Source organism: Equus caballus, chromosome X, assembly GCF_041296265.1.
Source record: "Equus caballus isolate H_3958 breed thoroughbred chromosome X, TB-T2T, whole genome shotgun sequence".
Lineage (NCBI taxonomy): Eukaryota > Metazoa > Chordata > Mammalia > Perissodactyla > Equidae > Equus > Equus caballus.
In genome coordinates this window covers 105195900-105208182 of record NC_091715.1, presented here as the reverse complement: position 1 = coordinate 105208182, position 12283 = coordinate 105195900, and the positions used below count along the sequence as shown (strand labels likewise).

At 47.3% G+C, this 12283-nt stretch overlaps 1 long non-coding RNA gene across 1 annotated transcript in view; it reads left to right on the top strand.

Moving 5' to 3' along the window:
• The first annotated feature begins 8324 nt into the window (after positions 1–8324).
• Positions 8325–12283, top strand: part of LOC138922009 (uncharacterized) — a 41686-nt gene continuing 37727 nt past the window's right edge. Inside the window, exon 1 of the long non-coding RNA XR_011435098.1 lies at positions 8325–8840. This is a non-coding gene — a long non-coding RNA (uncharacterized lncRNA). The remainder of the gene's footprint in view (positions 8841–12283) is intronic.

The window sequence follows — 12283 nt, the reverse complement described above, 5'->3', positions numbered from 1 at the left end:
ACAGATACCACAGAAATTCAAAGGATTATAAGAGAATACTATGAACAGCTATATGCCAAGAAACTGGATAACCTGGAGGAAATAGATAAAGTCTTAGAATGATACAACCTCCCAATACATAAGCAAGAAGAAAAAGAGAATCTGAATAGACGAATCACAAGCAAAGAGATTGAAATAGTAGTCAAAAACCTCCCCAAAAAGCAAAAGTCCAGAAGCAGATGACTTCTCTTGTGATTTCTACCAAACATTCAAAGAAGATTATTTCCTATCCCTCTCAAACTCTTCTGAGAAATTCAAGAGGACAGGATGCTTCCTAAATCATTTTATGAGGCCAACATTACCCTGATACCAAAACCAGACAAGGACAACAGAAAAACGGAAAATTATAGGCCAATATTGCTGATGAACATAGATGCAAAAGTCCTCAACCAAATGTTAGCAAATCAAATACAACAATACTTTAAAGGATCATACACCACCTTCAAGTGGGATTTATTCCAGGATGTCGGGGACGGTTCAACATTCACAAATCAATCAGTGTGATATACATCATGAACAAAGCGAATAATAAAAATGACATGATCATCTCAATAGATGTAGAGGAAGCATTTGACAATATCCAACATGCATTGATGATAAAATTTCTAAACAAAATGGGTATAGAAGGAAAGTACCTCAACATAACGAAGGCCATACGTGAAAAACCCACAGCGAACATCACACTCAACAGAGAAAATCTGAAAGCCATTTTCCGAGAACAGAAACAAGACAAGGATGACCACTCTTGCCACTCATATTCAACATAGTACTGGAAGTTTTGACAGAGCAATTAGGGAAGAAAAAGAAATAAAAGGAAACCAAATTGGAAAAGAAAAAGGGAGACTCTCACTATTTGCAGATGACATGATTCCGTATATAGAAAACCCTAAAGAATTCACAAAAAAAGTCTTAGAAATAATCAACAACTATGGCAAAGTTGTAGGCTACAAAACCAACTTACCAAAATCAGTTGCATTTCTACACTCTGATCACGAACTAACAGAAAGAGCACTCAAGAATACAATCCCGTTTCCAACAAAAACAAATAGAATAAAATCTCTAGGAATAAATTTAACCAAGGAGGTAAAAGACTGATATAATGAAAACAATAAGACATTATTGAAAGAAATCAATGATGACATAAAGAACTGGAAAGATAGTCCATGCACATGGGTTGGAAGAAAAAACACGGTTAAAGTGTCCATACTATCTAAAGTAATCGACAGGGTCTGTGCAATCCCAAGAAGAATCCCAATGACATGCTCCATGGAAATAGAACAAAGAATCCTAAAATTTATATGAGGCAAGAAAATTCCCAGAAAGAAATCCCAAGAGAGCAAAGCTGGAGGCATCACCATTCCTGACCTCAAAATATACTACAAAGCTACAGGAATCAAAACATCATGGTACTGGTACAAACACAGAGGCACACATCAGTGGAGCAGAATGGAAAGTCCAAAAATAGAACCACCCATCTGCGAATAGCTAATCTTTGATAATGGAGCTAAGTACATACAATGCAGAAAGGAAAGTCTCTCGAATAAATGGGGTTGGGACAACTGGACAGCAACAGGCAAAACAATGAGACTAGACCATTCTCTTTTGCCATACACAAAAATTAACTCAAAATGGATTAATGACTTGAAGGTAAGATGTGAAGCCATAAAACTCCAGGAAGGAAACATAGGCAGTCCACTCTTGGACGTTCGTCTTAGAAGGATCATTTGGAATACCATGTCCACTCGGGCAAGGGAAACAAAAGAAAAAATAAACTAAGGGGACTTCATCAAACTAAAGAGCTTCTGCAAGGCCAAGGAAACCATGAACAAAACAAAAAGACTACCCACCAACTGGGAGAACATATTTGCACCTCATCTACCCGACAAGGAGTTAATTTCCAAAATATTTAAAGAACTCACACAACTCAACAACCAAAAAACAACCCGCTCAATAAATGGGCAGAGGATCTGAGCAAACATTTTTCCAAAGAAGATATACAGATGGCCAACAGGCACATGAAAAGATGTTCAGCTTCACTAATCATTAGGGAAATGCAAATCAAAACTACACTGAGATATCACCTCACGCCCACCAGAATGGCTATAATTCCCAAGACAAGAAACAAGTGTTGGAGATGGTGTGGCGAAAAGGGAACCTTCATACGCTGCTGGTGGGAACTCAAACAGGTGCAGCCACTATGCAAAACAGCATGGAGATTCTCTTAAATAAATTAAAAATAGAAATTCCATATGATCCAGCTATTCCACGACTGGCTATTTATCCAAAGAATATGAAATCAACAATTCAAAAAGATTTATGCGCCCACATGTTCATTGCAGCATTATACACAATAGCCTAGATGTGGAAGCAACCCAAGTGCCCATCAATAGTGGAATGGATAAAGAAAATGTGGTGCATATATACAGTGGAATACTACTCAGCCATAAACAAGAGGAAATCTTGCCGTTTGTGACAAGGTGGATGGGTCTTGAGGGTTTATGCTAACCGAAATAAGTCAGACAGAGAAAGACAAATAGCTATGATTTCTCTCATAGGTGGATGATAAACAAACAAGCACATAGATAAGGAGAACAGATTAGTGGTTACCAGAAGAAAAGGGGTTGGGGGAGGGCAAAAGGGGGAAAGGGGCACCTATGTATGGTGATGGACAATATGTAGACGATCAGTGGTGAACACGATGTAATCTATACAGAAACTGAAATAGAACAACGTACACCTGAAAAATAAACAAAGTTAAAAGCCAATATGACCTCCAAAATAAAATAACCTTTAAAAAGTCCTAGAGTTCATGGAGCATTTTCCCTGCTCCTGCCCTTCCCTGGTAAGAGAGGAAGATATTGCTAGAAGATGCTACGGGTGTTAAAAGACAGGTTTCAGCAGGCTTTGGGGAGAGAGCCGTGACCTACACAAATTGTGAGAGTCCAGCAAAAGCGAAGAGAAGCCCTGTAAAACCAGAATGAAAAATGCAGAAATCTCTCCCTTTGTGACACTTGGTTAGAATTGTTGGTGACAGACTGCAGAGCACAAATGCTTTCTGATTGGCTTGGGGTTGGCAAGATAAGAAGGCTTTCCTGCTCTCCCAAGAACTTTTCTTGAGAAATAGTTTTCTGTGGGGGGTTGGACAGGTCCTTATGGCTACATAAGAATGTTTGATCCTCAACCTATCAATGAATGCAGGATTTTGAGCAAAACACTTGAAATTCTTCTTAGAAGACTTTATAGACAGTTGTTTTCAGGTCAGATTGGTGTCAGGAAGTGTCAGAGGTTGAGGGGACCACGGAATCTCTGCTACAACTTTCTACCTGGAGCAGGGTTTCCCCTAGTACGTTTCTGACAAGGAGCGGAATGAACAGCTCTAGCAACAAGTCAAGAGCTCACTCCCTCAAAAGATAGCCCATTGCGTGTTTAGTTCTATGACATATAAACCCGTGCGGGAATTGTATGCCAGCCAAGCATAGACAGCCCGGTGAGTAAATGTACATGGTCGAGCCTGAAGCTTGTAATAAGGCACTCTGGGAACCAAACATTGTTCACTGTATGTCTGTTTCCTTAGACACAGAGTGAAAGTTGAGCGGGGGAGATGAGTAGAAAGGAGAATTTCTACGAAGATTCACTTTTATTCTGCTTTCCTTTAGAAAGTCAGATAAAAGCACATTTCTCTATTCTTAGAGCTCAGCTGCCTTTCATTCGTGTATTAGTCAGGGATCTTCAGAGAAACAGAATCAATAGAAGATCAATCTATCATCTATCTATCTATCTATCTATCTATCTATCTATCTATCTATCATCTGTCTATCTATCTATCATCTGTCTATCTATCTATCATCTGTCTATCTGTCATAGGGATTGGCTCTCATGATTTTGGGTGCTGAGAAGTCCCATGATCTGCTGTCTAAAACCTGGAGGACTGGGAAAGCCAGTGGTGTAATTCAATCGGAGACAAAAGACCTGAGAATCAGGGGGCTGATGGTGTGAGTCTGAGTCTCAGGCTGAAAGCTGGAGAACCAGGAACACCAGTGTCTGAAGGTGGGAGAAGGTGGATGATTCAGCTGAAGCAGAGAGAGAGAGAATTCACCCTTCCTCCACATTTTGTTCTGTTCAGGCTCTCAATGGATTGGATGGATGATGCCCCCCTGCATTGGTGAGGGCGATCTTCTTTACCCAGTCTGTTGATTCAAATGCTAATATTTTCCAGAGACACCCTCACAGACACACCCAGAAATAATGTCCTACCAGCTACCTGGGTACCCCTTAGCCCAGTCGTGTTGACACATAAAATTAACCATCGCACTTCCTGTGGAGAATATTCACCCCTTTCATAGCCCATGAGGTGAGGGACACATACTTACAGGATGATGGTCTTCCATGTGTGACAAGGACAATTTGGAACAGCTCCTAGGTGTTGGGTTGCCCTAACAAATAGATTTGTTAACAACTGTATTCTATTGCTTAGGAATGAGACGAACAACCTCCTTATAAAATAGTCTTTCATGGTAAGTTGGAGAAAACGGCATTCTACAAGCCAGAGTCTAGAGGCCCATCCACTTGTCTCAATCTACTCTGCTCCCACCCAAAGTCAACACTTCCCTTCTCGAACCTGGACTGTTAACATAGCCTTCTTTCTCTCTGGTTTTCTGCACTTTCACCACGATATGTGTAAGAGTGGGTTTCTTTTTATTTATCCTGCCTAGAATTCACTGGGCTTTCAGAATCTGGGGATTACAACTTTCATCTGTTCTGGAAAATTTGGGGCTGTCATCTTCTTCCCCATTTCTCCCCTGTCCTTCTGGGATTTAAATTAAACATAAATGAGACCGTCTCACTCTGCTCATTGTGTCTCTTATCCTATCTTTTCCTTTTTTTCATATAATTAGCTTCTCCAGGCAGAATTCTAAATGATTTCCTCTGATCTATCTTCCAACTCAGTAACTCTCTCCTAAATTTATTTTTCCTCATTGCACTTATGATCATCTAATGGTTGTGTTTAGCCTTCTGTCAAACACATCCAGTAAACTCTCAGTTGTTACATTTTTAGTCCTAGATGTCCTATTTGATTAGTTTTCAAACTGGCTATGTCACTTTTTATGATTTTCTGTTCCCTGAAAGTATTTTTAAGCTTATCTTTTATTTTTTGAACTGTAGTAAACCATAGTGATTACAGTCTGTGTCTCAATTCTGATATCTGAAATCTTTGTGGATTTGTTTTCATTGTCTCTTTTTCCTCTGGTTGTCCCTTTCCATGTATTCTTTCCCTGTGTGCCTACTTGTCTTTGACGATGTGCTGATATATACTTGAAAAAGTATTTGCAACACTAATTTCAGGCCCAGGAAGACAGAACCTGCCTGCGGAGAGTATTTTCACTTGCTTCTGACAAATGCCTGGGGACACTACCTGTCCAAGGCCACTTTAATCCAAGGTCAGGGCTTGAAGGTCCTTACATCATCCCGGTGATGGCTATCTAGTCTGCCAGTGCGGGCAAGGGCTTGCTGCTTCTGCTTCACCATTATCCGGAAGAGGGAGCCACTTAGTTTCAGCTTAGAGTGGCTGGGGAGCTTGTCAGATCTACCCATTTCGGACGTGGGCTCCAACTTTTTTCCCCTTTGCCCATGAGGCCACCCAAACCACAGCTCAGTTTCACCACTCTTTCTTCTGGATTCAGCAAACGCCCTCAGGCCAAAGTGGCTTTAAGTGCAAGGCTTTCCCATCTGGGTTCTTGTCTTCTGGATTTTAGTCTCATCGTTCCTTAGCTCTTAGTGAAGATCATTCCTTTCTATATTTCATCCAGTATGTCTTAGTTTTCCTCACTGGGATGCTTTGTCTAAATGACTTAGCCTGTCGTTGCCAGAAGCAGAGGTGTGCAGCACTCTCCGACCTGCTCTCCTTGGCCCCCGTCTCTCTTCCTTGCAGTCCTTCCTTCACAAAGTAACTGAAAGTTCCTTCCTGATTGCGTCATTCCTCGGCACAAATCCTCCAAAAGCATGCTGTTGAACGGAAGATAGAAATGAAACTCCCTCGTTAGGACCATCCGACCTAAATCTCTCCATCTTGCTTCACTCATTCACCGGTCAGGTATTCACTGTGGGCTGAGTGTGTGGCCCTCACTAGGCCAGGTGCCACCTATTCTTTGGCCTCTTCCCTCTTCACCTCCTTGTTACCTCCCAATTCACCTTACACTCCAGCCAAACTGGAATCCTCACTGTCATGTGGCAGAGCTGGGTCGGAACACAGATGGGCTAACTCCCAGGTCAGTGCACTTTCCTCTATACCATGACCCCGTATTCAGGTTGAAGTCCATTCCCTCTGGATAGTGATGCATTTTCTAGTAAATTAACTAGACAAAAGCTCAACAAGTACAGATTAGACTGACTTTTTCATATTTCTTGTTGCCCCTTGGCTATTTGTCCCGTGAGTCTAGGATGTAAGCTCTGGAGGCGAATTCATTACGGCAGTCAAGGTTTTAGCAATCTCCATAGTCACAAGGATGGCTAGGAAAAAGACTTCAGACTTGCTTTCCCTGACCAACGTGGGACCCACGGTCTGTGGAACTTGATTCCAGGTGCTGGGAATGACCTGCTGCCAAGCAAATCTACTGCCACCTGCTGGTGGTTGCCTGAAATACCAGTCAAAGCCGACTTGAGGGGAAAAAACACAGGATTCTGGAAGTAGGCCAACCTGGAAAGAGGATTCTAGTTTTGGCCTCTGCCACTATGTAACCTTGGACCAATCCATCTTCCTTCTCTAGGCTTCGGTCTCCCCACTCGTACGATTCGGATGCTTGCACAAAATGATCTGAAATGGCCTTTTCAGTTTTGACAAGCAAGGGTTGTCTCTACAAGGATGCCTGCGTGACCAGGGACAAGGAGAGACCTCTACTAAGAGCAGTAGGGGTGGGCTCCACTCACCCACTCGTGTAGGTGTTGGTTAGCAATGTATGGACCCTCCCACGTTTTTTCCTTTCTAATCTTGCACCCATGTCGGAAGAAAGCATTTACTGCAAAAGTAGGAAAACAGAGGGGGGAAACGAGAGGAGAAAAAAGCTGTGAGGGTGCTCTGACGGTTAAGAGAAGGCAGGGGAGTATGGGACACGTTTTTCAGAAGTGTCACTCTAAAATGGTAAAAAAAAAAAAAAAAAAAGTTGGGGGCAGATTAAGGTGGAGTAAAGAGTTAAACCTTGAGCTGTGCAAAACAGCCACTCAGGGAGTTCCACGCATCTGAAGCTTTGCAATATGCTGGGCCCCCGCATTCCACCAAATGCTGGAGAAAACGGGAGGGGGAGGACGTTTCTCCTTGAATATTCTAGTTAACCAAGAGGGAACTGGAAATCCAGTTTGAGTCCACCACCGTTAAATGGCTTGCTCTGGCAGGTCCAGTGCTGGTGAACACGACCGAGTTCTGTTTGTTGATTGCCCATCTGGCTTATGTGCTCTGAAGAGGCCGCTTTCTGAACCCGCTTCATCACAGACCTGAGATGGGAAGGACGGAGGGTAGGGAGGGGAGGCGGGGAGGCATTTCCTCATTCTCTGAGCTCCTTCTGTCCCACGGGGCGATGTTGAGGGTAGTGAGAATAGACGCCCTCTAGTCAAAGTGCCAGGCTTTTCCACATGATTGGGCCCGAATGATGGAGCATTAAAGTGGCCTGTTCTCCAGGGGCCGAGTCCCTTGAAGATGCGATACTTTGAACTTTGCCATCTTTCCCCCTTCTATGGTGTCAGCCAAGAACCCTCACTTCAACTTGGCATCCCCTAGCTCTTGGGCGCCGGGACTCCTGGAGCCTAATTTCTGTCCTGATGAAGGGTCACTCCTGCTGCGGCCAGAGCCCCGAGAACAATTGGCTATTGGCTGTCCGACTCCACCCCACGGAGAGGCGAGGCACTCGGGTTCATCGAAGGCTCAAGGCTCTGGGAATGACCAGCAGCCGAGTATCTCCTGATGCCACAAAGGTGTGCAGCCCTTTCAGAGCGGAGATTCGGCCCGGGCGCTCAAATCACTGCACTCCCGTCCACAGGGAGCAAACTCTTGGGCATGCGCTGTTCCAAGAGAAAAATCGCATTTTGCCTTTTTGCAGACGGGAGGCGCAGGGTGGGGTACCCCAAGCCGCCGACCCCCGGCCCAGCCCTCCAGCAGCCAGGGAGCCGGAGCTGGCCTGGGAATGACTAGAGACCCGACAGACCAGAGGGCTGGGTGGTGCGCAGTCTGCGGGACGAGGCAGGACCGCGCGTCTTTTTGTGCGTCTCCTGCCACCGGCCGGATTGGCTAGGCTCCCGCCGCCACCGGGTTGGGCGGAGCCAGTCGCGCGCCCGGCTCAGCGCCCATCCAGGGGCGGCCGGAAGCGCCTGCGGACCAAGCGTGCTTGGAAGCGGCTGGGTTCCTCCTGCGGGCGCTGCGTGGAGTGGAGCTGCTGGGCCGCTTGCTCTTCTCGCCGCTCCCGGGCTCCGGGCTCCTGACCGATCCCCGCCCTCTCCGCTCCCCTTGTCGTCGATGCCCTCCCCTTAGAGGCGACTCTTTGCCAAAGAGCTGGCGCCCCCTCCCTAGCTCCCTCTGGACTCTCGCTACCTGGCTCACTCCTTCCTCCGCCTTCTCCCTGGTCCGCGGCCACCTCCCCTGTTCTCCGTCCGTCGGAACTACGGTATCAGGCCATGCTGTGAGCCGCTGTGTGCCTGCTACTCGTCAGGACCTGGCTCTTGGAGCTCAGCGACCCCAATCCCGCCTCGAAATTCCACTTCAACCTCCAAGGGCACCTGTTCCGATGTTCCTGACGTCGTTCTGGATCTCTTTATTGGTAAGCGGGGTGGCCAGACTGCCATGAGCGGCGGGGAGGGTGGGGGCGAGTGGGCGACGTCTTGGAAGTAGTCAGCTGGAGGAGACGTGGACCTGGGCTTCTAAGCCCCTGCCCACGTGCCCTGCCTACCGGCTGGCTCCTACAAAGATTGGTGGTGGGAATGGGGGCGACCAGTTGAGATGGAGCCCATATGTTACTGTGGTGCCTGATAGCGTCCCGTGTGTGCTCAAATTGCTGGGGTTGGGGATGCCACCACCCCAGGGTCCACGCAGCCATCCCCAGGGACTAAGGTCCCAAGCAGTTCTCAGCCACGAGCCCTGGCCCCTGTGTTTGTGTGTGTTGGTGGAGGGGGTGTCATAGGGTGAGGGCTGAAATTAATATTTTGTCCTGCCTTGACATCTGGTAAAATCGGGAGGGCCTTGAGCGGCCTAATGGCAAGTTCCTGGCCCAGTCTGCTGCCGCAGATAGAGTCCCCTAGGCAAACAAGCCTCCCTATCACGTTGACCAGATGTATTCCTGCTTGTAATCCCTGAGTAGTGGTTCTCCATCAGCCAGCAGAGGTATTCAGACAAACCAATCGCATCCTCCCTCAGGAACCAGGAGAACCTCACCCTCTTAATACTACAAAGCCTGCCTCCCACAGACCCTTCTGGTTCCCTCTGTTCCACAATGCAACCCCCACGTGTCCTGTGTGGCATGCGACGTCCTCCTCTCCTGGGCTGTGAGCGTATGTGACTAGTAAACTGCTGCTCATCTTCTCCGTCCAGTGTTGGGTTGCTGTGCTCAGCCATCCCTATAACTCTAGGGCGGGACTCCCTCCCTCACGAGCGGGGTGAAGAGCAGGTGATTAAAACAATCGCCGTCACACACGGTGGCCCAACTGCTCCTTGGCTAACTGGTTCCCCGATACAGTGGAGGCTGCCTGGGACAGGGCCGCCAATTGCTAGTGGGCTTGTGCTTTGGCCTGGCTGACACTGTGTTGTCTCTGTAGGGTGTTGTCATCTCTTCCTACCCTAAAACGCTCTGGTCCCCAAGACAAGAGTTGTGGTTAATTGATGGCTTCCCAGTGTGATGTGCCGCCGAGTGTGGCCCGTGTGTGGCAGGTAGTCTCAGAAGTTCCTGCTGGTTAAAGTGGTGAAACACAGCACCCTAACCAGTCAGCGCTTGAGTCGTTCTTTCTGGGGGTTGGGCTAGTGACTTGTCATGCAGTGACCAGTGCCTCTCACCTGGTAACCACGACTGGTTTCTTGGGGCAGCCATATGGAGATTCTGGTTGTGCACCCCTGGGATGGCCCAGAGATGACCCTTTATTCGGTTTACTGAAAGGAAGGAGACTACTCCCACAGGCAGAATTAAGCATGGCACCCTGGTTGCCTTAATAGTCAGTGTTGTTTGGGTCAGGGTGGTGACTTTGCACCTCTCCTGTGCTGCTGCTACCCTTGCTGCTGTCCTGCACATTCTGCTGACACCCAAAGTTATTGAAGTGCACATCCATGGTGGCCTGTGGCCCAGGAGCTGATAGGAAAAGGGGATGAAGCGTTTGGTATTGAACTGCTCTCCCAATGTGAAACCCCTTTCCGGTGCGCCTTGGCTTTGGTTATCACTGCTTCTTACCAGCACGCCAAAGGGCTAATCTTGTGATCATGAGGCTTAATGCCCCTACCCAGACCATAGACAAAATGACCCTACTGGATATGAATGCCCACCGTAGAGGAGGAGGCAGCTGCCCAAGAGATGTTCAGAGGCCCAGTGGCCCCTTTCCCCATAACCACGTAGGAGGGCTGGACCACTCATGATGGGGTGGAGACAAAGCCCAAAGCTGTGAGTTTGCACAGCTAGAAATCTAAAATATTCTGAAGGAACGTGTACAGACAGAAAAGACCAAAAAAAAAAAAGAAAAAGAAATCCTATGTGGTGGTGGACATGGCAGGGCCGTAGCAGAAGATGGTTTCAGTCCGTTGGCTTCTGGGCTGGGGGCCCAGCGATCTTCTGCGAAGCTACTTTGCTGCTTATGTCTCTGTTACAACCAAAATCTGATCATCGTAGTTACAGGGCAAAACACCCATGGCACCCCTGTGACAATGATGACATTAATCCAAACCCAACTTAAGCCCAGAGTCTTTAAACCCTCTAAAGCAGCCATCGCCATAGGGGAGGCCCCTAACCCTAATGATATTGATTTGAGGCTCTCTGGAGGAGGAAATGTATAAATATGAACAGAGCTAGAGAGGACCCTCCTACCCGACAAAGTATATCCAGTGACAAACAAGCAAAGTGAATCCAAGAGAGAGAAAGAAAGCCACAAGCTTGAATATAAGGGGAGGAAACAATTTAAATTGAAGCAAAAGGCCACAGTTTAATCCAATTGGAAATCCAGAATGTACTAAAAGAATTTATACCCTGATGAGAACTCTGTGCTCGGCAGAGGGGTATTTTCTCACTGTGTCCTGACCTGGTCTTTCCTTTGTACAGCTGTGGAGAGAGAGAGCTCTCTGGTGTCTCTTCCTCTCCTAATAAGGACACCAGTCCTATTGGATTAGGGCCCTACCCTTATGACCTCATTTAACCTTGATTACCTCCTTCAAGGCCGTATTTCCACTACAGTCACACAGAGGGCTAGGGCCTCAACATATGAATTTTGGCGGGACACAATTCAGTCCATTACGCCTTGGTTTATATTTTGAGTCTCTGTGAGGCAATTGACTGGCAGGGTTCTTTACCTCAAAGGAAGCAACACTTAGGCAGTGGCCCCAGAGTTTATAGACATATACAGCTGGGGCCATTTGTGGGCCAGGGCGTTCAGTGCTAAGATGACTGCCTGAAGTTTGGCCAATTTGCTGACCCTTTGGTCCAGCCCTTTATCCTGGACATCCTGGTTAAGGGGTGGAACGCAGTAATATGTGTGATGGTGACAATACAGTCTGTAGTGTACAGACTCCCGGCGTTGTTCACTCAAGTGGATTCCAAGGCGCTCCCCAGGTGGCCAAGAGGTCCGGGAGAGGGGTGGCCTCTTCCTCCACCATGGCATCTGGCAGGGGACTAAGGACAAGTGAGGCCATGCCCCCCTGCGAGGGAGATAAGCTAGAGGGCTCATATTGGGCTCCATCCTGTCTCAAGGAGGCCCCAGTCACCATGCTGTGGTTGTGGGGTGCTGGTTCCATGACCCAAGGCATACTGGGCATCTGGGTACAGACGTCACAGGCTCAGGGGCTGTGAGAGCCTCTCTCTTTGAGGATAGCCCAGTATGTGGCCGGCACTTGGCACTCTAGTGGTGTGTAGGACATGGCCGAGGAGGGCAGTTTCTTGCATCAGAAGCCCATGGGCAACTTCCAGCCATCCTGGGTGGTCCAAAGACTCTAGGGGACATGAGAGGAGGTTACTAAAGCCTCTAAGACAAAGGACATTCTGGAGACACTAAGGAGAGTGGCCACTGATGTAGATTT